Below are 22190 nucleotides of genomic sequence, written 5' to 3'. Positions count from 1 at the left end.
CGGGCGTCTTTCGGCAGAAGCCGCGCTTAGGAGAGCCCTGCGAGCGGCACAATCGTCTTTGCGCGAAGAAGCCGCTTCTTCGCCTCCGAGAGCCGGAGAGAGCGGCAGCTCCGGAAAGGCGCAGAAGGAAGCTGTACAACAGTGCGATTGTGTGCGCAGCTTGCCAACTGATAGAAAACAGTACCTTACCACTCTCCTGACTTTTCCAATCACATGAACATTCCACTGGAAGCTGTTTTGGACAACTTTTCTTTGCTTCCTTCCAAACACTTGGCAGACCTCCGTGGAACGTCTAGAACACGATGGGAGCTGTTTTCTGTGCTGGCACAGTTTTTCCTCGCCAGACATAGTGGAAAAGCTTTCTGCTAAGATGTAGACTACAAAAGACGCTAAAGACCAAGGTACGATGCTCTCCGGAGCTAAGCGCCGCTCCCGGGCGTCTTTTGGCAGAAGCCGCGCTAAGGAGAGCCCTGCGAGCGGCACAATCGTCTTTGCGCGAAGAAGCCGCTTCTTCGCCTCCGGGAGCCGGAGAGAGCGGCAGCTTCGGAAAGGCGCAGAAGGAAGCTGTACAACACTGCGATTGTGTGCGCAGCTTGCCAACTGACAGAAAACAGTACCTTACCACTCTCCTGACTTTTCCAATCACATGAACATTCCACTGGAAGCTGTTTTGGACAACTTTTCTTTGCTTCCTTCCAAACACTTGGCAGACCTCCGTGGAACGTGTAGAACACGATGGGAGCTGTTTTCTGTGCTGGCACAGTTTTTCCTCGCCAGACATAGTGGAAAAGCTTTCTGCTAAGATGTAGACTACAAAAGACGCTAAAGACCAAGGTACGATGCTCTCCGGAGCTAAGCGCCGCTCCCGGGCGTCTTTCGGCAGAAGCCGCGCTAAGGAGAGCCCTGCGAGCGGCGCAATCGTCTTTGCGCGAAGAAGCCGCTTCTTCGCCTCCGGGAGCCGGAGAGAGCGGCAGATTCGGAAAGGCGCAGAAGGAAGCTGTACAACACTGCGATTGTGTGCGCAGCTTGCCAACTGACAGAAAACAGTACCTTACCAGTCTCCTGACTTTTCCAATCACATGAACATTCCACTGGAAGCTGTTTTGGACAACTTTTCTTTGCTTCCTTCCAAACACTTGGCAGACCTCCGTGGAACGTCTAGAACACGATGGGAGCTGTTTTCTGTGCTGGCACAGTTTTTCCTCGCCAGACATAGTGGAAAAGCTTTCTGCTAAGATGTAGACTACAAAAGACGCTAAAGACCAAGTTACGATGGCTCTCCGGAGCTAAGCGCCGCTCCCGGGCGTCTTTCAGCAGAAGCCGCATTAAGGAGAGCCCTGCGAGCGGCACAGTCGTCTTTGCGCGAAGAAGCCGCTTCTTCGCCTCCGGGAGCCGGAGAGAGCGGCAGCTTCGGAAAGGCGCAGAAGGAAGCTGTACAACACTGCGATTGTGTGCGCAGCTTGCCAACTGACAGAAAACAGTACCTTACCAGTCTCCTGACTTTTCCAATCACATGAACATTCCACTGGAAGCTGTTTTGGACAACTTTTCTTTGCTTCCTTCCAAACACTTGGCAGACCTCCGTGGAACGTCTAGAACACGATGGGAGCTGTTTTCTGTGCTGGCACAGTTTTTCCTCGCCAGACATAGTGGAAAAGCTTTCTGCTAAGATGTAGACTACAATAGACGCTAAAGACCAAGGTACGATGCTCTCCGGAGCTAAGCGCCGCTCCCGGGCGTCTTTCGGCAGAAGCCGAGCTAAGGAGAGCCCTGCGAGCGGCACAATCGTCTTTGCGCAAAGGAGCCGCTTCTTCGCCTCCGGGAGCCGGAGAGAGCGGCAGCTTCGGAAAGGCGCAGAAGGAAGCTGTACAACACTGCGATTGTGTACGCAGCTTGCCAACTGATAGAAAACAGTACCTTACCACTCTCCTGACTTTTCCAATCACATGAACATTCCACTGGAAGCTGTTTTGGACAACTTTTCTTTGCTTCCTTCCAAACACTTGGCAGACCTCCGTGGAACGTCTAGAACACGATGGGAGATGTTTTCTGTGCTGGCACAGTTTTTCCTCGCCAGACATAGTGGAAAAGCTTTCTGCTAAGATGTAGACTACAAAAGACGCTAAAGACCAAGGTACGATGTTCTCCGGAGCTAAGCGCCGCTCCCGGGCGTCTTTCGGCAGAAGCCGCGCTAAGGAAAGCCCTGCGAGCGGCACAATCGTCTTTGCGCGAAGGAGCCGCTTCTTCGCATCCGGGAGCCGGAGAGAGCGGCAGCTTCGGAAAGGCGCAGAAAGAAGCTGTACAACACTGGGATTGTGTGCGCAGCTTGCCAACGGACAGAAAACAGTACCTTACCACTCTCCTGACTTTTCCAATCACATGAACATTCCACTGGAAGCTGTTTTGGACAACTTTTCTTTGCTTCCTTCCAAACACTTGGCAGACCTCCGTGGAACGTCTAGAACACGATGGGAGCTGTTTTCTTTGCTGGCACAGTTTTTCCTCGCCAGACATAGTGGAAAAGCTTTCTGCTAAGATGTAGACTACAAAAGACGCTAAAGACCAAGTTACGATGGCTCTCCGGAGCTAAGCGCCGCTCCCGGGCGTCTTTCGGCAGAAGCCGCGCTAAGGAGAGCCCTGCGAGCGGCACAATCGTCTTTGCACGAAGAAGCCGCTTCTTCGCCTCCGGGAGCCGGAGAGAGCGGCAGCTTCGGAAAGGCGCAGAAGGAAGCTGTACAACACTGGGATTGTGTGCGCAGCTTGCCAACGGACAGAAAACAGTACCTTACCACTCTCCTGACTTTTCCAATCACATGAACATTCCACTGGAAGCTGTTTTGGACAACTTTTCTTTGCTTCCTTCCAAACACTTGGCAGACCTCCGTGGAACGTCTAGAACACGATGGGAGCTGTTTTCTGTGCTGGCACAGTTTTTCCTCGCCAGACATAGTGGAAAAGCTTTCTGCTAAGATGTAGACGACAAGAGAGGCTAAAGACCAAGGTACGATGCTCTCCGGAGCTAAGCGCCGCTCCCGGGCGTCTTTTGGCAGAAGCGGCGCTAAGGAGAGCCCTGCGAGCGGCACAATCGTCTTTGCGCGAAGAAGCCGCTTCTTCGCCTCCGGGAGCCGGAGAGAGCGGCATCTTCGGAAAGGCGCAGAAGGAAGCTGTACAACACTGGGATTGTGTGCGCAGCTTGCCAACGGACAGAAAACAGTACCTTACCACTCTCCTGACTTTTCCAATCACATGAACATTCCACTGGAAGCTGTTTTGGACAACTTTTCTTTGCTTCCTTCCAAACACTTGGCAGACCTCCGTGGAACGTCTAGAACACGATGGGAGCTGTTTTCTGTGCTGGCACAGTTTTTCCTCGCCAGACATAGTGGAAAAGCTTTCTGCTAAGATGTAGACTACAAAAGACGCTAAAGACCAAGGTACGATGCTCTCCGGAGCTAAGCGCCGCTCCCGGGCGTCTTTCGGCAGAAGCCGCGCTAAGGAGAGCCCTGCGAGCGGCACAATCGTCTTTGCGCGAAGAAGCCGCTTCTTCGCCTCCGGGAGCCAGAGAGAGCGGCAGCTTCGGAAAGGCGCAGAAGGAAGCTGTACAACACTGCGATTGTGTGCGCAGCTTGCCAACTGACAGAAAACAGTACCTTACCACTCTCCTGACTTTTCCAATCACATGAACATTCCACTGGAAGCTGTTTTGGACAACTTTTCTTTGCTTCCTTCCAAACACTTGGCAGACCTCCGTGGAACGTCTAGAACACGATGGGAGCTGTTTTCTGTGCTGGCACAGTTTTTCCTCGCCAGACATAGTGGAAAAGCTTTCTGCTAAGATGTAGACTACAAAAGACGCTAAAGACTAAATTACGATGGCTCTCCGGAGCTAAGCGCCGCTCCCGGGCGTCTTTCGGCAGAAGCCGCGCTTAGGAGAGCCCTGCGAGCGGCACAATCGTCTTTGCGCGAAGAAGCCGCTTCTTCGCCTCCGAGAGCCGGAGAGAGCGGCAGCTCCGGAAAGGCGCAGAAGGAAGCTGTACAACAGTGCGATTGTGTGCGCAGCTTGCCAACTGATAGAAAACAGTACCTTACCACTCTCCTGACTTTTCCAATCACATGAACATTCCACTGGAAGCTGTTTTGGACAACTTTTCTTTGCTTCCTTCCAAACACTTGGCAGACCTCCGTGGAACGTCTAGAACACGATGGGAGCTGTTTTCTGTGCTGGCACAGTTTTTCCTCGCCAGACATAGTGGAAAAGCTTTCTGCTAAGATGTAGACTACAAAAGACGCTAAAGACCAAGGTACGATGCTCTCCGGAGCTAAGCGCCGCTCCCGGGCGTCTTTTGGCAGAAGCCGCGCTAAGGAGAGCCCTGCGAGCGGCACAATCGTCTTTGCGCGAAGAAGCCGCTTCTTCGCCTCCGGGAGCCGGAGAGAGCGGCAGCTTCGGAAAGGCGCAGAAGGAAGCTGTACAACACTGCGATTGTGTGCGCAGCTTGCCAACTGACAGAAAACAGTACCTTACCACTCTCCTGACTTTTCCAATCACATGAACATTCCACTGGAAGCTGTTTTGGACAACTTTTCTTTGCTTCCTTCCAAACACTTGGCAGACCTCCGTGGAACGTGTAGAACACGATGGGAGCTGTTTTCTGTGCTGGCACAGTTTTTCCTCGCCAGACATAGTGGAAAAGCTTTCTGCTAAGATGTAGACTACAAAAGACGCTAAAGACCAAGGTACGATGCTCTCCGGAGCTAAGCGCCGCTCCCGGGCGTCTTTCGGCAGAAGCCGCGCTAAGGAGAGCCCTGCGAGCGGCACAATCGTCTTTGCGCGAAGAAGCCGCTTCTTCGCCTCCGGGAGCCGGAGAGAGCGGCAGATTCGGAAAGGCGCAGAAGGAAGCTGTACAACACTGCGATTGTGTGCGCAGCTTGCCAACTGACAGAAAACAGTACCTTACCAGTCTCCTGACTTTTCCAATCACATGAACATTCCACTGGAAGCTGTTTTGGACAACTTTTCTTTGCTTCCTTCCAAACACTTGGCAGACCTCCGTGGAACGTCTAGAACACGATGGGAGCTGTTTTCTGTGCTGGCACAGTTTTTCCTCGCCAGACATAGTGGAAAAGCTTTCTGCTAAGATGTAGACTACAAAAGACGCTAAAGACCAAGTTACGATGGCTCTCCGGAGCTAAGCGCCGCTCCCGGGCGTCTTTCAGCAGAAGCCGCACTAAGGAGAGCCCTGCGAGCGGCACAGTCGTCTTTGCGCGAAGAAGCCGCTTCTTCGCCTCCGGGAGCCGGAGAGAGCGGCAGCTTCGGAAAGGCGCAGAAGGAAGCTGTACAACACTGCGATTGTGTGCGCAGCTTGCCAACTGACAGAAAACAGTACCTTACCACTCTCCTGACTTTTCCAATCACATGAACATTCCACTGGAAGCTGTTTTGGACAACTTTTCTTTGCTTCCTTCCAAACACTTGGCAGACCTCCGTGGAACGTCTAGAACACGATGGGAGCTGTTTTCTGTGCTGGCACAGTTTTTCCTCGCCAGACATAGTGGAAAAGCTTTCTGCTAAGATGTAGACTACAATAGACGCTAAAGACCAAGGTACGATGCTCTCCGGAGCTAAGCGCCGCTCCCGGGCGTCTTTCGGCAGAAGCCGAGCTAAGGAGAGCCCTGCGAGCGGCACAATCGTCTTTGCGCAAAGGAGCCGCTTCTTCGCCTCCGGGAGCCGGAGAGAGCGGCAGCTTCGGAAAGGCGCAGAAGGAAGCTGTACAACACTGCGATTGTGTACGCAGCTTGCCAACTGATAGAAAACAGTACCTTACCACTCTCCTGACTTTTCCAATCACATGAACATTCCACTGGAAGCTGTTTTGGACAACTTTTCTTTGCTTCCTTCCAAACACTTGGCAGACCTCCGTGGAACGTCTAGAACACGATGGGAGATGTTTTCTGTGCTGGCACAGTTTTTCCTCGCCAGACATAGTGGAAAAGCTTTCTGCTAAGATGTAGACTACAAAAGACGCTAAAGACCAAGGTACGATGTTCTCCGGAGCTAAGCGCCGCTCCCGGGCGTCTTTCGGCAGAAGCCGCGCTAAGGAAAGCCCTGCGAGCGGCACAATCGTCTTTGCGCGAAGGAGCCGCTTCTTCGCATCCGGGAGCCGGAGAGAGCGGCAGCTTCGGAAAGGCGCAGAAGGAAGCTGTACAAGACTGGGATTGTGTGCGCAGCTTGCCAACGGACAGAAAACAGTACCTTACCACTCTCCTGACTTTTCCAATCACATGAACATTCCACTGGAAGCTGTTTTGGACAACTTTTCTTTGCTTCCTTCCAAACACTTGGCAGACCTCCGTGGAACGTCTAGAACACGATGGGAGCTGTTTTCTTTGCTGGCACAGTTTTTCCTCGCCAGACATAGTGGAAAAGCTTTCTGCTAAGATGTAGACTACAAAAGACGCTAAAGACCAAGTTACGATGGCTCTCCGGAGCTAAGCGCCGCTCCCGGGCGTCTTTCGGCAGAAGCCGCGCTAAGGAGAGCCCTGTGAGCGGCACAATCGTCTTTGCGCGAAGAAGCCGCTTCTTCGCCTCCGGGAGCCGGAGAGAGCGGCAGCTTCGGAAAGGCGCAGAAGGAAGCTGTACAACACTGGGATTGTGTGCGCAGCTTGCCAACGGACAGAAAACAGTACCTTACCACTCTCCTGACTTTTCCAATCACATGAACATTCCACTGGAAGCTGTTTTGGACAACTTTTCTTTGCTTCCTTCCAAACACTTGGCAGACCTCCGTGGAACGTCTAGAACACGATGGGAGCTGTTTTCTGTGCTGGCACAGTTTTTCCTCGCCAGACATAGTGGAAAAGCTTTCTGCTAAGATGTAGACTACAATAGACGCTAAAGACCAAGGTACGATGCTCTCCGGAGCTAAGCGCCGCTCCCGGGCGTCTTTCGGCAGAAGCCGAGCTAAGGAGAGCCCTGCGAGCGGCACAATCGTCTTTGCGCAAAGGAGCCGCTTCTTCGCCTCCGGGAGCCGGAGAGAGCGGCAGCTTCGGAAAGGCGCAGAAGGAAGCTGTACAACACTGCGATTGTGTACGCAGCTTGCCAACTGATAGAAAACAGTACCTTACCACTCTCCTGACTTTTCCAATCACATGAACATTCCACTGGAAGCTGTTTTGGACAACTTTTCTTTGCTTCCTTCCAAACACTTGGCAGACCTCCGTGGAACGTCTAGAACACGATGGGAGATGTTTTCTGTGCTGGCACAGTTTTTCCTCGCCAGACATAGTGGAAAAGCTTTCTGCTAAGATGTAGACTACAAAAGACGCTAAAGACCAAGGTACGATGTTCTCCGGAGCTAAGCGCCGCTCCCGGGCGTCTTTCGGCAGAAGCCGCGCTAAGGAAAGCCCTGCGAGCGGCACAATCGTCTTTGCGCGAAGGAGCCGCTTCTTCGCATCCGGGAGCCGGAGAGAGCGGCAGCTTCGGAAAGGCGCAGAAGGAAGCTGTACAAGACTGGGATTGTGTGCGCAGCTTGCCAACGGACAGAAAACAGTACCTTACCACTCTCCTGACTTTTCCAATCACATGAACATTCCACTGGAAGCTGTTTTGGACAACTTTTCTTTGCTTCCTTCCAAACACTTGGCAGACCTCCGTGGAACGTCTAGAACACGATGGGAGCTGTTTTCTTTGCTGGCACAGTTTTTCCTCGCCAGACATAGTGGAAAAGCTTTCTGCTAAGATGTAGACTACAAAAGACGCTAAAGACCAAGTTACGATGGCTCTCCGGAGCTAAGCGCCGCTCCCGGGCGTCTTTCGGCAGAAGCCGCGCTAAGGAGAGCCCTGTGAGCGGCACAATCGTCTTTGCGCGAAGAAGCCGCTTCTTCGCCTCCGGGAGCCGGAGAGAGCGGCATCTTCGGAAAGGCGCAGAAGGAAGCTGTACAAGACTGGGATTGTGTGCGCAGCTTGCCAACGGACAGAAAACAGTACCTTACCACTCTCCTGACTTTTCCAATCACATGAACATTCCACTGGAAGCTGTTTTGGACAACTTTTCTTTGCTTCCTTCCAAACACTTGGCAGACCTCCGTGGAACGTCTAGAACACGATGGGAGCTGTTTTCTGTGCTGGCACAGTTTTTCCTCGCCAGACATAGTGGAAAAGCTTTCTGCTAAGATGTAGACGACAAGAGAGGCTAAAGACCAAGGTACGATGCTCTCCGGAGCTAAGCGCCGCTCCCGGGCGTCTTTCGGCAGAAGCCGCGCTAAGGAGAGCCCTGCGAGCGGCACAATCGTCTTTGCGCGAAGAAGCCGCTTCTTCGCCTCCGGGAGCCGGAGAGAGCGGCAGCTTCGGAAAGGCGCAGAAGGAAGCTGTACAACACTGCGATTGTGTGCGCAGCTTGCCAACTGATAGACAATAGTACCTTACAACTCTCCTGACTTTTCCAATCACATGAACATTCGACTGGAAGCTGTTTTGGACAACTTTTCTTTGCTTCCTTCCAAACACTTGGCAGACCTCCGTGGAACGTCTAGAACACGATGGGAGCTGTTTTCTGTGCTGGCACAGTTTTTCCTCGCCAGACATAGTGGAAAAGCTTTCTGCTAAGATGTAGACTACAAAAGACGCTAAAGACCAAGTTACGATGACTCTCCGGAGCGAAGCGCCGCTCCCGAGCGTCTTTCGGCAGAAGCCGCACTAAGGAGAGCCCTGCGAGCGGCACAATCGTCTTTGCGCGAAGAAGCCGCTTCTTCGCCTCCGGGAGCCGGAGAGAGCGGCAGCTTCGGAAAGGCGCAGAAGGAAGCTGTACAACACTGCGATTGTGTGCGCAGCTTGCCAACGGACAGAAAACAGTACCTTACCACTCTCCTGACTTTTCCAATCACATGAACATTCCACTGGAAGCTGTTTTGGACAACTTTTCTTTGCTTCCTTCCAAACACTTGGCAGACCTCCGTGGAACGTCTAGAACACGATGGGAGCTGTTTTCTGTGCTGGCACAGTTTTTCCTAGACAGACATAGTGGAAAAGCTTTCTGCTAAGATGTAGACTACAAAAGACGCTAAAGACCAAGGTACGATGACTCTCCGGAGCGAAGCGCCGCTCCCGGGCGTCTTTCGGCAGAAGCCGCGCTAAGGAGAGCCCTGCGAGCGGCACAATCGTCTTTGCGCGAAGAAGCCGCTTCTTCGCCTCCGGGAGCCGGAGAGAGCGGCAGCTTCGGAAAGGCGCAGAAGGAAGCTGTACAACACTGCGATTGTGTGCGCAGCTTGCCAACGGACAGAAAACAGTACCTTACCACTCTCCTGACTTTTCCAATCACATGAACATTCCACTGGAAGCTGTTTTGGACAACTTTTCTTTGCTTCCTTCCAAACACTTGGCAGACCTCCGTGGAACGTCTAGAACACGATGGGAGTTGTTTTCTGTGCTGGCACAGTTTTTCCTCGCCAGACATAGTGGAAAAGCTTTCTGCTAAGATGTAGACTACAAAAGACGCTAAAGACCAAGGTACGATGCTCTCCGGAGCTAAGCGCCGCTCCCGGGCGTCTTTCGCCAGAAGCCGCGCTAAGGAGAGCCCTGCGAGCGGCACAATCGTCTTTGCGCGAAGAAGCCGCTTCTTCGCCTCCGGGAGCCGGAGAGAGCGGCAGCTTCGGAAAGGCGCAGAAGGAAGCTGTACAACACTGCGATTGTGTGCGCAGCTGGCCAACGGACAGAAAACAGTACCTTACCACTCTCCTGACTTTTCCAATCACATGAACATTCCACTGGAAGCTGTTTTGGACAACTTTTCTTTGCTTCCTTCCAAACACTTGGCAGACCTCCGTGGAACGTCTAGAACACGATGGGAGCTGTTTTCTGTGCTGGCACAGTTTTTCCTCGCCAGACATAGTGGAAAAGCTTTCTGCTAAGATGTAGACTACAAAAGACGCTAAAAACCAAGGTACGATGACTCTCCGGAGCGAAGCGCCGCTCCCGAGCGTCTTTCGGCAGAAGCCGCACTAAGGAGAGCCCTGCGAGCGGCACAATCGTCTTTGCGCGAAGAAGCCGCTTCTTCGCCTCCGGGAGCCGGAGAGAGCGGCAGCTTCGGAAAGGCGCAGAAGGAAGCTGTACAACACTGGGATTGTGTGCGCAGCTTGCCAACGGACAGAAAACAGTACCTTACCACTCTCCTGACTTTTCCAATCACATGAACATTCCACTGGAACCTGTTTTGGACAACTTTTCTTTGCTTCCTTCCAAACACTTGGCAGACCTCCGTGGAACGTCTAGAACACGATGGGAGCTGTTTTCTGTGCTGGCACAGTTTTTCCTCGCCAGACATAGTGGAAAAGCTTTCTGCTAAGATGTAGACTACAAAAGACGCTAAAGACCAAGTTACGATGGCTCTCCGGAGCTAAGCGCCGCTCCCGGGCGTCTTTCAGCAGAAGCCGCGCTAAGGAGAGCCCTGCGAGCGGCACAATCGTCTTTGCACGAAGAAGCCGCTTCTTCGCCTCCGGGAGCCGGAGAGAGCGGCAGCTTCGGAAAGGCGCAGAAGGAAGCTGTACAAGACTGGGATTGTGTGCGCAGCTTGCCAACTGAGAGAAAACAGTACCTTACCACTCTCCTGACTTTTCCAATCACATGAACATTCCACTGGAAGCTGTTTTGGACAACTTTTCTTTGCTTCCTTCCAAACACTTGGCAGACCTCCGTGGAACGTCTAGAACACGATGGGAGCTGTTTTCTGTGCTGGCACAGTTTTTCCTCGACAGACATAGTGGAAAAGCTTTCTGTTAGGATGTAGACTACAAAAGACGCTAAAGACCAAGGTACGATGCTCTCCGGAGCTAAGCGCCGCTCCCGGGCGTCTTTTGGCAGAAGCCGCGCTAAGGAGAGCCCTGCGAGCGGCACAATCGTCTTTGCGCGAAGAAGCCGCTTCTTCGCCTCCGGGAGCCGGAGAGAGCGGCAGCTTCGGAAAGGCGCAGAAGGAAGCTGTATAACACTGGGATTGTGTGCACAGCTTGCCAACTGAGAGAAAACAGTACCTTACAACTCTCCTGACTTTTCCAATCACATGAACATTCCACTGGAAGCTGTTTTGGACAACTTTTCTTTGCTTCCTTCCAAACACTTGGCAGACCTCCGTGGAACGTCTAGAACACGATGGGAGTTGTTTTCTGTGCTGGCACAGTTTTTCCTCACCAGACATAGTGGAAAAGCTTTCTGCTAAGATGTAGACTACAAAAGACGCTAAAGACTAAGTTACGATGGCTCTCCGGAGCTAAGCGCCGCTCCCGGGCGTCTTTCGGCAGAAGCCGCGCTAAGGAGAGCCCTGCGAGCGGCACAATCGTCTTTGCGCGAAGAAGCCGCTTCTTCGCCTCCGGGAGCCGGAGAGAGCGGCAGCTTCGGAAAGGCGCAGAAGGAAGCTGTACAACACTGCGATTGTGTGCGCAGCTTGCCAACTGACAGAAAACAGTACCTTACCACTCTCCTGACTTTTCCAATCACATGAACATTCCACTGGAACCTGTTTTGGACAACTTTTCTTTGCTTCCTTCCAAACACTTGGCAGACCTCCGTGGAACGTCTAGAACACGATGGGAGCTGTTTTCTGTGCTGGCACAGTTTTTCCTCGCCAGACATAGTGGAAAAGCTTTCTGCTAAGATGTAGACTACAAAAGACGCTAAAGACCAAGGTACGATGCTCTCCGGAGCTAAGCGCCGCTCCCGGGCGTCTTTCGGCAGAAGCCGCGCTAAGGAGAGCCCTGCGAGCGGCACAGTCGTCTTTGCGCGAAGAAGCCGCTTCTTCGCCTCCGGGAGCCGGAGAGAGCGGCAGCTTCGGAAAGGCGCAGAAGGAAGCTGTACAACACTGCGATTGTGTGCGCAGCTTGCCAACGGACAGAAAACAGTACCTTACCACACTCCTGACTTTTCCAATCACATGAACATTCCACTGGAAGCTGTTTTGGACAACTTTTCTTTGCTTCCTTCCAAACACTTGGCAGACCTCCGTGGAACGTCTAGAACACGATGGGAGCTGTTTTCTGTGCTGGCACAGTTTTTCCTCGCCAGACATAGTGGAAAAGCTTTCTGCTAAGATGTAGACTACAAAAGACGCTAAAGACCAAGTTACGATGGCTCTCCGGAGCTAAGCGCCGCTCCCGGGCGTCTTTCGGCAGAAGCCGAGCTAAGGAGAGCCCTGCGAGCGGCACAATCGTCTTTGCGCAAAGGAGCCGCTTCTTCGCCTCCGGGAGCCGGAGAGAGCGGCAGCTTCGGAAAGGCGCAGAAGGAAGCTGTACAACACTGCGATTGTGTACGCAGCTTGCCAACTGATAGAAAACAGTACCTTACCACTCTCCTGACTTTTCCAATCACATGAACATTCCACTGGAAGCTGTTTTGGACAACTTTTCTTTGCTTCCTTCCAAACACTTGGCAGACCTCCGTGGAACGTCTAGAACACGATGGGAGATGTTTTCTGTGCTGGCACAGTTTTTCCTCGCCAGACATAGTGGAAAAGCTTTCTGCTAAGATGTAGACTACAAAAGACGCTAAAGACCAAGGTACGATGTTCTCCGGAGCTAAGCGCCGCTCCCGGGCGTCTTTCGGCAGAAGCCGCGCTAAGGAAAGCCCTGCGAGCGGCACAATCGTCTTTGCGCGAAGGAGCCGCTTCTTCGCATCCGGGAGCCGGAGAGAGCGGCAGCTTCGGAAAGGCGCAGAAGGAAGCTGTACAACACTGGGATTGTGTGCGCAGCTTGCCAACTGACAGAAAACAGTACCTTACCACTCTCCTGACTTTTCCAATCACATGAACATTCCACTGGAAGCTGTTTTGGACAACTTTTCTTTGCTTCCTTCCAAACACTTGGCAGACCTCCGTGGAACGTCTAGAACACGATGGGAGCTGTTTTCTTTGCTGGCACAGTTTTTCCTCGCCAGACATAGTGGAAAAGCTTTCTGCTAAGATGTAGACTACAAAAGACGCTAAAGACCAAGTTACGATGGCTCTCCGGAGCTAAGCGCCGCTCCCGGGCGTCTTTCGGCAGAAGCCGCGCTAAGGAGAGCCCTGCGAGCGGCACAATCGTCTTTGCACGAAGAAGCCGCTTCTTCGCCTCCGGGAGCCGGAGAGAGCGGCAGCTTCGGAAAGGCGCAGAAGGAAGCTGTACAACACTGCGATTGTGTGCGCAGCTTGCCAACGGACAGAAAACAGTACCTTACCACTCTCCTGACTTTTCCAATCACATGAACATTCCACTGGAAGCTGTTTTGGACAACTTTTCTTTGCTTCCTTCCAAACACTTGGCAGACCTCCGTGGAACGTCTAGAACACGATGGGAGCTGTTTTCTGTGCTGGCACAGTTTTTCCTCGCCAGACATAGTGGAAAAGCTTTCTGCTAAGATGTAGACGACAAGAGAGGCTAAAGACCAAGGTACGATGCTCTCCGGAGCTAAGCGCCGCTCCCGGGCGTCTTTTGGCAGAAGCGGCGCTAAGGAGAGCCCTGCGAGCGGCACAATCGTCTTTGCGCGAAGAAGCCGCTTCTTCGCCTCCGGGAGCCGGAGAGAGCGGCATCTTCGGAAAGGCGCAGAAGGAAGCTGTACAACACTGGGATTGTGTGCGCAGCTTGCCAACGGACAGAAAACAGTACCTTACCACTCTCCTGACTTTTCCAATCACATGAACATTCCACTGGAAGCTGTTTTGGACAACTTTTCTTTGCTTCCTTCCAAACACTTGGCAGACCTCCGTGGAACGTCTAGAACACGATGGGAGCTGTTTTCTGTGCTGGCACAGTTTTTCCTCGCCAGACATAGTGGAAAAGCTTTCTGCTAAGATGTAGACTACAAAAGACGCTAAAGACCAAGGTACGATGCTCTCCGGAGCTAAGCGCCGCTCCCGGGCGTCTTTCGCCAGAAGCCGCGCTAAGGAGAGCCCTGCGAGCGGCACAATCGTCTTTGCGCGAAGAAGCCGCTTCTTCGCCTCCGGGAGCCAGAGAGAGCGGCAGCTTCGGAAAGGCGCAGAAGGAAGCTGTACAACACTGCGATTGTGTGCGCAGCTTGCCAACTGACAGAAAACAGTACCTTACCACTCTCCTGACTTTTCCAATCACATGAACATTCCACTGGAAGCTGTTTTGGACAACTTTTCTTTGCTTCCTTCCAAACACTTGGCAGACCTCCGTGGAACGTCTAGAACACGATGGGAGCTGTTTTCTGTGCTGGCACAGTTTTTCCTCGCCAGACATAGTGGAAAAGCTTTCTGCTAAGATGTAGACTACAAAAGACGCTAAAGACTAAGTTACGATGGCTCTCCGGAGCTAAGCGCCGCTCCCGGGCGTCTTTCGGCAGAAGCCGCGCTTAGGAGAGCCCTGCGAGCGGCACAATCGTCTTTGCGCGAAGAAGCCGCTTCTTCGCCTCCGAGAGCCGGAGAGAGCGGCAGCTCCGGAAAGGCGCAGAAGGAAGCTGTACAACAGTGCGATTGTGTGCGCAGCTTGCCAACTGATAGAAAACAGTACCTTACCACTCTCCTGACTTTTCCAATCACATGAACATTCCACTGGAAGCTGTTTTGGACAACTTTTCTTTGCTTCCTTCCAAACACTTGGCAGACCTCCGTGGAACGTCTAGAACACGATGGGAGCTGTTTTCTGTGCTGGCACAGTTTTTCCTCGCCAGACATAGTGGAAAAGCTTTCTGCTAAGATGTAGACTACAAAAGACGCTAAAGACCAAGGTACGATGCTCTCCGGAGCTAAGCGCCGCTCCCGGGCGTCTTTTGGCAGAAGCCGCGCTAAGGAGAGCCCTGCGAGCGGCACAATCGTCTTTGCGCGAAGAAGCCGCTTCTTCGCCTCCGGGAGCCGGAGAGAGCGGCAGCTTCGGAAAGGCGCAGAAGGAAGCTGTACAACACTGCGATTGTGTGCGCAGCTTGCCAACTGACAGAAAACAGTACCTTACCACTCTCCTGACTTTTCCAATCACATGAACATTCCACTGGAAGCTGTTTTGGACAACTTTTCTTTGCTTCCTTCCAAACACTTGGCAGACCTCCGTGGAACGTGTAGAACACGATGGGAGCTGTTTTCTGTGCTGGCACAGTTTTTCCTCGCCAGACATAGTGGAAAAGCTTTCTGCTAAGATGTAGACTACAAAAGACGCTAAAGACCAAGGTACGATGCTCTCCGGAGCTAAGCGCCGCTCCCGGGCGTCTTTCGGCAGAAGCCGCGCTAAGGAGAGCCCTGCGAGCGGCACAATCGTCTTTGCGCGAAGAAGCCGCTTCTTCGCCTCCGGGAGCCGGAGAGAGCGGCAGATTCGGAAAGGCGCAGAAGGAAGCTGTACAACACTGCGATTGTGTGCGCAGCTTGCCAACTGACAGAAAACAGTACCTTACCAGTCTCCTGACTTTTCCAATCACATGAACATTCCACTGGAAGCTGTTTTGGACAACTTTTCTTTGCTTCCTTCCAAACACTTGGCAGACCTCCGTGGAAAGTCTAGAACACGATGGGAGCTGTTTTCTGTGCTGGCACAGTTTTTCCTCGCCAGACATAGTGGAAAAGCTTTCTGCTAAGATGTAGACTACAAAAGACGCTAAAGACCAAGTTACGATGGCTCTCCGGAGCTAAGCGCCGCTCCCGGGCGTCTTTCAGCAGAAGCCGCACTAAGGAGAGCCCTGCGAGCGGCACAGTCGTCTTTGCGCGAAGAAGCCGCTTCTTCGCCTCCGGGAGCCGGAGAGAGCGGCAGCTTCGGAAAGGCGCAGAAGGAAGCTGTACAACACTGCGATTGTGTGCGCAGCTTGCCAACTGACAGAAAACAGTACCTTACCAGTCTCCTGACTTTTCCAATCACATGAACATTCCACTGGAAGCTGTTTTGGACAACTTTTCTTTGCTTCCTTCCAAACACTTGGCAGACCTCCGTGGAACGTCTAGAACACGATGGGAGCTGTTTTCTGTGCTGGCACAGTTTTTCCTCGCCAGACATAGTGGAAAAGCTTTCTGCTAAGATGTAGACTACAATAGACGCTAAAGACCAAGGTACGATGCTCTCCGGAGCTAAGCGCCGCTCCCGGGCGTCTTTCGGCAGAAGCCGAGCTAAGGAGAGCCCTGCGAGCGGCACAATCGTCTTTGCGCAAAGGAGCCGCTTCTTCGCCTCCGGGAGCCGGAGAGAGCGGCAGCTTCGGAAAGGCGCAGAAGGAAGCTGTACAACACTGCGATTGTGTACGCAGCTTGCCAACTGATAGAAAACAGTACCTTACCACTCTCCTGACTTTTCCAATCACATGAACATTCCACTGGAAGCTGTTTTGGACAACTTTTCTTTGCTTCCTTCCAAACACTTGGCAGACCTCCGTGGAACGTCTAGAACACGATGGGAGATGTTTTCTGTGCTGGCACAGTTTTTCCTCGCCAGACATAGTGGAAAAGCTTTCTGCTAAGATGTAGACTACAAAAGACGCTAAAGACCAAGGTACGATGTTCTCCGGAGCTAAGCGCCGCTCCCGGGCGTCTTTCGGCAGAAGCCGCGCTAAGGAAAGCCCTGCGAGCGGCACAATCGTCTTTGCGCGAAGGAGCCGCTTCTTCGCATCCGGGAGCCGGAGAGAGCGGCAGCTTCGGAAAGGCGCAGAAGGAAGCTGTACAACACTGCGATTGTGTGCGCAGCTTGCCAACGGACAGAAAACAGTACCTTACCACTCTCCTGACTTTTCCAATCACATGAACATTCCACTGGAAGCTGTTTTGGACAACTTTTCTTTGCTTCCTTCCAAACACTTGGCAGACCTCCGTGGAACGTCTAGAACACGATGGGAGCTGTTTTCTTTGCTGGCACAGTTTTTCCTCGCCAGACATAGTGGAAAAGCTTTCTGCTAAGATGTAGACTACAAAAGACGCTAAAGACCAAGTTACGATGGCTCTCCGGAGCTAAGCGCCGCTCCCGGGCGTCTTTCGGCAGAAGCCGCGCTAAGGAGAGCCCTGCGAGCGGCACAATCGTCTTTGCGCGAAGAAGCCGCTTCTTCGCCTCCGGGAGCCGGAGAGAGCGGCATCTTCGGAAAGGCGCAGAAGGAAGCTGTACAAGACTGGGATTGTGTGCGCAGCTTGCCAACGGACAGAAAACAGTACCTTACCACTCTCCTGACTTTTCCAATCACATGAACATTCCACTGGAAGCTGTTTTGGACAACTTTTCTTTGCTTCCTTCCAAACACTTGGCAGACCTCCGTGGAACGTCTAGAACACGATGGGAGCTGTTTTCTGTGCTGGCACAGTTTTTCCTCGCCAGACATAGTGGAAAAGCTTTCTGCTAAGATGTAGACGACAAGAGAGGCTAAAGACCAAGGTACGATGCTCTCCGGAGCTAAGCGCCGCTCCCGGGCGTCTTTCGGCAGAAGCCGCGCTAAGGAGAGCCCTGCGAGCGGCACAATCGTCTTTGCGCGAAGAAGCCGCTTCTTCGCCTCCGGGAGCCGGAGAGAGCGGCAGCTTCGGAAAGGCGCAGAAGGAAGCTGTACAACACTGCGATTGTGTGCGCAGCTTGCCAACTGATAGACAATAGTACCTTACAACTCTCCTGACTTTTCCAATCACATGAACATTCGACTGGAAGCTGTTTTGGACAACTTTTCTTTGCTTCCTTCCAAACACTTGGCAGACCTCCGTGGAACGTCTAGAACACGATGGGAGCTGTTTTCTGTGCTGGCACAGTTTTTCCTCGCCAGACATAGTGGAAAAGCTTTCTGCTAAGATGTAGACTACAAAAGACGCTAAAGACCAAGTTACGATGACTCTCCGGAGCGAAGCGCCGCTCCCGAGCGTCTTTCGGCAGAAGCCGCACTAAGGAGAGCCCTGCGAGCGGCACAATCGTCTTTGCGCGAAGAAGCCGCTTCTTCGCCTCCGGGAGCCGGAGAGAGCGGCAGCTTCGGAAAGGCGCAGAAGGAAGCTGTACAACACTGCGATTGTGTGCGCAGCTTGCCAACGGACAGAAAACAGTACCTTACCACTCTCCTGACTTTTCCAATCACATGAACATTCCACTGGAAGCTGTTTTGGACAACTTTTCTTTGCTTCCTTCCAAACACTTGGCAGACCTCCGTGGAACGTCTAGAACACGATGGGAGCTGTTTTCTGTGCTGGCACAGTTTTTCCTAGACAGACATAGTGGAAAAGCTTTCTGCTAAGATGTAGACTACAAAAGACGCTAAAGACCAAGGTACGATGACTCTCCGGAGCGAAGCGCCGCTCCCGGGCGTCTTTCGGCAGAAGCCGCGCTAAGGAGAGCCCTGCGAGCGGCACAATCGTCTTTGCGCGAAGAAGCCGCTTCTTCGCCTCCGGGAGCCGGAGAGAGCGGCAGCTTCGGAAAGGCGCAGAAGGAAGCTGTACAACACTGCGATTGTGTGCGCAGCTTGCCAACGGACAGAAAACAGTACCTTACCACTCTCCTGACTTTTCCAATCACATGAACATTCCACTGGAAGCTGTTTTGGACAACTTTTCTTTGCTTCCTTCCAAACACTTGGCAGACCTCCGTGGAACGTCTAGAACACGATGGGAGCTGTTTTCTGTGCTGGCACAGTTTTTCCTCGCCAGACATAGTGGAAAAGCTTTCTGCTAAGATGTAGACTACAAAAGACGCTAAAGACCAAGGTACGATGCTCTCCGGAGCTAAGCGCCGCTCCCGGGCGTCTTTCGCCAGAAGCCGCGCTAAGGAGAGCCCTGCGAGCGGCACAATCGTCTTTGCGCGAAGAAGCCGCTTCTTCGCCTCCGGGAGCCGGAGAGAGCGGCAGCTTCGGAAAGGCGCAGAAGGAAGCTGTACAACACTGCGATTGTGTGCGCAGCTTGCCAACGGACAGAAAACAGTACCTTACCACTCTCCTGACTTTTCCAATCACATGAACATTCCACTGGAAGCTGTTTTGGACAACTTTTCTTTGCTTCCTTCCAAACACTTGGCAGACCTCCGTGGAACGTCTAGAACACGATGGGAGCTGTTTTCTGTGCTGGCACAGTTTTTCCTCGCCAGACATAGTGGAAAAGCTTTCTGCTAAGATGTAGACTACAAAAGACGCTAAAAACCAAGGTACGATGACTCTCCGGAGCGAAGCGCCGCTCCCGAGCGTCTTTCGGCAGAAGCCGCACTAAGGAGAGCCCTGCGAGCGGCACAATCGTCTTTGCGCGAAGAAGCCGCTTCTTCGCCTCCGGGAGCCGGAGAGAGCGGCAGCTTCGGAAAGGCGCAGAAGGAAGCTGTACAACACTGGGATTGTGTGCGCAGCTTGCCAACGGACAGAAAACAGTACCTTACCACTCTCCTGACTTTTCCAATCACATGAACATTCCACTGGAAGCTGTTTTGGACAACTTTTCTTTGCTTCCTTCCAAACACTTGGCAGACCTCCGTGGAACGTCTAGAACACGATGGGAGCTGTTTTCTGTGCTGGCACAGTTTTTCCTCGCCAGACATAGTGGAAAAGCTTTCTGCTAAGATGTAGACTACAAAAGACGCTAAAGACCAAGTTACGATGGCTCTCCGGAGCTAAGCGCCGCTCCCGGGCGTCTTTCGGCAGAAGCCGCGCTAAGGAGAGCCCTGCGAGCGGCACAATCGTCTTTGCACGAAGAAGCCGCTTCTTCGCCTCCGGGAGCCGGAGAGAGCGGCAGCTTCGGAAAGGCGCAGAAGGAAGCTGTACAAGACTGGGATTGTGTGCGCAGCTTGCCAACTGAGAGAAAACAGTACCTTACCACTCTCCTGACTTTTCCAATCACATGAACATTCCACTGGAAGCTGTTTTGGACAACTTTTCTTTGCTTCCTTCCAAACACTTGGCAGACCTCCGTGGAACGTCTAGAACACGATGGGAGCTGTTTTCTGTGCTGGCACAGTTTTTCCTCGACAGACATAGTGGAAAAGCTTTCTGCTAGGATGTAGACTACAAAAGACGCTAAAGACCAAGGTACGATGCTCTCCGGAGCTAAGCGCCGCTCCCGGGCGTCTTTTGGCAGAAGCCGCGCTAAGGAGAGCCCTGCGAGCGGCACAATCGTCTTTGCGCGAAGAAGCCGCTTCTTCGCCTCCGGGAGCCGGAGAGAGCGGCAGCTTCGGAAAGGCGCAGAAGGAAGCTGTATAACACTGGGATTGTGTGCACAGCTTGCCAACTGAGAGAAAACAGTACCTTACAACTCTCCTGACTTTTCCAATCACATGAACATTCGACTGGAAGCTGTTTTGGACAACTTTTCTTTGCTTCCTTCCAAACACTTGGCAGACCTCCGTGGAACGTCTAGAACACGATGGGAGTTGTTTTCTGTGCTGGCACAGTTTTTCCTCACCAGACATAGTGGAAAAGCTTTCTGCTAAGATGTAGACTACAAAAGACGCTAAATACTAAGTTACGATGGCTCTCCGGAGCTAAGCGCCGCTCCCGGGCGTCTTTCGCCAGAAGCCGCGCTAAGGAGAGCCCTGCGAGCGGCACAATCGTCTTTGCGCGAAGAAGCCGCTTCTTCGCCTCCGGGAGCCGGAGAGAGCGGCAGCTTCGGAAAGGCGCAGAAGGAAGCTGTACAACACTGGGATTGTGTGCGCAGCTTGCCAACGGACAGAAAACAGTACCTTACCACTCTCCTGACTTTTCCAATCACATGAACATTCCACTGGAAGCTGTTTTGGACAACTTTTCTTTGCTTCCTTCCAAACACTTGGCAGACCTCCGTGGAACGTCTAGAACACGATGGGAGCTGTTTTCTGTGCTGGCACAGTTTTTCCTCGCCAGACATAGTGGAAAAGCTTTCTGCTAAGATGTAGACTACAAAAGACGCTAAAGACCAAGGTACGATGCTCTCCGGAGCTAAGCGCCGCTCCCGGGCGTCTTTCGGCAGAAGCCGCGCTAAGGAGAGCCCTGCGAGCGGCACAATCGTCTTTGCGCGAAGAAGCCGCTTCTTCGCCTCCGGGAGCCGGAGAGAGCGGCAGCTTCGGAAAGGCGCAGAAGGAAGCTGTACAACACTGCGATTGTGTGCGCAGCTTGCCAACGGACAGAAAACAGTACCTTACCACACTCCTGACTTTTCCAATCACATGAACATTCCACTGGAAGCTGTTTTGGACAACTTTTCTTTGCTTCCTTCCAAACACTTGGCAGACCTCCATGGAACGTCTAGAACACGATGGGAGCTGTTTTCTGTGCTGGCACAGTTTTTCCTCGCCAGACATAGTGGAAAAGCTTTCTGCTAAGATGTAGACTACAAAAGACGCTAAAGACCAAGGTACGATGACTCTCCGGAGCGAAGCGCCGCTCCCGAGCGTCTTTCGGCAGAAGCCGCACTAAGGAGAGCCCTGCGAGCGGCACAATCGTCTTTGCGCGAAGAAGCCGCTTCTTCGCCTCCGGGAGCCGGAGAGAGCGGCAGCTTCGGAAAGGCGCAGAAGGAAGCTGTACAACACTGCGATTGTGTGCGCAGCTTGCCAACGGACAGAAAACAGTACCTTACCACTCTCCTGACTTTTCCAATCACATGAACATTCCACTGGAAGCTGTTTTGGACAACTTTTCTTTGCTTCCTTCCAAACACTTGGCAGACCTCCGTGGAACGTCTAGAACACGATGGGAGCTGTTTTCTGTGCTGGCACAGTTTTTCCTCGCCAGACATAGTGGAAAAGCTTTCTGCTAAGATGTAGACTACAAAAGACGCTAAAGACCAAGTTACGATGGCTCTCCGGAGCTAAGCGCCGCTCCCGGGCGTCTTTCGGCAGAAGCCGCGCTAAGGAGAGCCCTGCGAGCGGCACAATCGTCTTTGCACGAAGAAGCCGCTTCTTCGCCTCCGGGAGCCGGAGAGAGCGGCAGCTTCGGAAAGGCGCAGAAGGAAGCTGTACAAGACTGGGATTGTGTGCGCAGCTTGCCAACTGAGAGAAAACAGTACCTTACCACTCTCCTGACTTTTCCAATCACATGAACATTCCACAGGAAGCTGTTTTGGACAACTTTTCTTTGCTTCCTTCCAAACACTTGGCAGACCTCCGTGGAACATCTAGAACACGATGGGAGCTGTTTTCTGTGCTGGCACAGTTTTTCCTCGCCAGACATAGTGGAAAAGCTTTCTGCTAGGATGTAGACTACAAAAGACGCTAAAGACCAAGGTACGATGCTCTCCGGAGCTAAGCGCCGCTCCCGGGCGTCTTTTGGCAGAAGCCGCGCTAAGGAGAGCCCTGCGAGCGGCACAATCGTCTTTGCGCGAAGAAGCCGCTTCTTCGCC

This window comes from Ammospiza nelsoni, chromosome 2, assembly GCF_027579445.1.
Source record: "Ammospiza nelsoni isolate bAmmNel1 chromosome 2, bAmmNel1.pri, whole genome shotgun sequence".
Taxonomy (NCBI): domain Eukaryota; kingdom Metazoa; phylum Chordata; class Aves; order Passeriformes; family Passerellidae; genus Ammospiza; species Ammospiza nelsoni.
The sequence above is the reverse complement of the archived record's forward strand: the minus strand, read 5'-3'. Positions refer to the sequence as shown.